Source organism: Pelophylax lessonae, assembly GCF_965119305.1.
Source record: "Pelophylax lessonae genome assembly, chromosome: 4".
NCBI lineage: Eukaryota > Metazoa > Chordata > Amphibia > Anura > Ranidae > Pelophylax > Pelophylax lessonae.
Window position 1 is genome coordinate 389,162,815 of NC_138771.1, and position 2,657 is coordinate 389,165,471.

A 2,657-nucleotide genomic window follows, 5' to 3' on the forward strand; every position below is an offset into this window, starting at 1 on the left:
ATCCCCTGCGGGGTACTTATCACTTAGATAGGTTTAGGAGTAACAGTGTCCATTGGAGAGGGGTGATCCCGTAGCGAGATACGGATCACCAGCGAGGTTTCCGGCTTCAGTTCAGCAAGGGAGAATGTCAGCAGCTCCGACTTCACAGGAGTAGGTGCGGTGAACATGCGGTTTGAACGAGCGATGAGTGAGAGCAAACCGGCGATTGAAATAGCCGCTCATAGCGGCGCTCGGCAATGATGTCATCCGGTCTTAAAGGTATATGCGTCCCTTGTTACACAAGATGGGACGCAATTAGGAGAGGAGAAATATGGAGACAAGGGTACCAGAGGTACCAGAACATTACAGCAAGCAGCTACCACCAATCACTAGACAATAAAGTGATAAAAAATACAAAATAACCAAATGTGTAGCGCTAATGAATTAATAGAATCCAGCATAAATAAAGTCCCATGAGAAAATCTTGTGAAGATAAACTTGATGAAAATAATCCAAACTGTAACTATAAACTAGTTGTGCAGCAAATCCCAACACCAGTGAAGATATATATGAATTGCGCTCACCAGATGGATGGGACCCCAGTACCATATAGCAAGGGGGTCAAACAGACTTGAAAGAGTAAAGATGTATTCCCACAGAATTCACCAACCACGAAGGATGATATGTAGATCCTTGACAGATGTAATCGATCAGAATCTCCACTCTCAAACGTTGGATGGTGTATCAAAAAAGAAGGGGGACATACATAGCGTAATTTTGCTAAAAACAATTTATTTATAAAAAAGCCGATACACTTACAAACATCCGTGATTATAAGGCATATCAAGTATAAACGGCTGAGCTGACTGGTGTCCTCTTAACATGTTTCGGCATATCTGCCTTTTTCAAAAGATAATTTGTCAGCACTGAAACCTCTGCTATATATAACATGTCAATTGGTTCAATCCACCTGTAAAGGAAATTGGCCTTGGACAACAGGAAGTCAATGAAGCACACCGGCGTGCGCTCCAAGCCTCATTATGAAGAACCGCCAAAACGAATATGTAATATCGTCACTTCCAGGAAAAACAAGGAAGTGACCTCATTAAGGCGTGACTAGCGGGACACAGGAAGTAAGCGGTCGCGTCGTCACACGCCCCAAGCCTCGCTATGGAAGGAAACACAGATGCGCCAACGTCACATCCGGGACTCGGCGAAAGTGACGTCAATGAGGCGCAACGCAGTCGAGGTTTGCGATTCACCGTACTTAGACTCGGTATATTAACAGAATCGGCTATGAAAATGAATATACCAGTATTTCTGAAACCGAGAAAGAACATTAATTAATATTGTCCAAACATATTTCCCAAAACAGGCGGACAAAAAACCAACCAGACATGTCAATAAATTATGCTAGAACATGTAAAGAAACCAATTGAGGTATAATACATATACATATTTGTATATTATAAATAGGGTCCCCTCTGCCTCTCCGGATTGGCCAGATGTTCCCGCTGTCTCCACCCTTTCGCCATGTTGGGCGATCACTCCTCCCCTTGGGCAGTCCTGCTCGTGGTGCGCTTTCCTGCGCGGTACTGTAACTCTTCCCCCGCCATGCTGCTGTGCTGCAAGCATTTGGGAAATAGTTGCAAAGCGGAGTATGTCACTTGCTAGACATACATCCGCCCACCTTAATTGCACTAGGGCCTCCACTGCGCTTTTCTTGTATAAAGCCAGCCGCCCTCTCTTGCTCGGCAAGAGTTGCATCCCGCCACCGACTGCACGGTCGATACTCCTCTTCCTTGCCACACACGTGCAATTAACATCTTCCATGCTGGCTCCGGGACTAGCTCCACAGCCCTCCTCGGCATGGCCAACTACAATCCCCACAGTATGTGTGCACCAGCCATAAAGAATAAATGTCCCGCTGTCAAATGCACGGTCAACATTCTTCCACAGCTTGCTCCACCACCTGGCCCCTGGCCTCCATTTTCACCGTCCACACTAGGACCTCCAGCATCCACTTCTCTGTCCTTCCCTGGACCCTTGACACCATTTTCACTGTCCACACTAGGACTCCTTGCTATCAGGCAGTTGCTGCATTCACGCATCCTGACTAGAGTTGAGCAAACACCTGGATGTCCGGGTTTGGCGGGTCCGGCCGAACTTGAAAAAAAAGTCTGGGTTCGTGACCCGGACTTAACCCAAACTTTACCCCGATCCCGAACCCCATTGAAGTCAATAGAGACCCAAACTTGTGAGCACTAAAATGGCTCTAAAACAAACATGGAAAGGGCGAGAGGGCTGCAAATGGCAGCAAAATCATCTTAAGAGCATGGCAAGTGCTCTTCAAACAAATGTGAATAGGGAAATAACTTAAAATAACACCCTGCTGTGAACATGGTTCCATGATTCCATATCCTCCTCCATCTCCTCCTCCTCATCCTCCAGAACTGTGCCCCTGCTGGACAATTGTGTCCCTGGCGTTTGTGGGTGCAGGAACCCACCCTCGGAGCCACTTGCGAATGACTGCCCTGAAAGCCTTGGAAATGATACCTCTTCATCCTCCTCCTCCTCCTGTGCCACGTCCTCTTTCATCATCGCCCGAAGTGTTTTTTCAAGAAGACATAGAAGTGGGATAGTTAAGCTGAGAACTGCGTCATCGGCACTGGCCATGT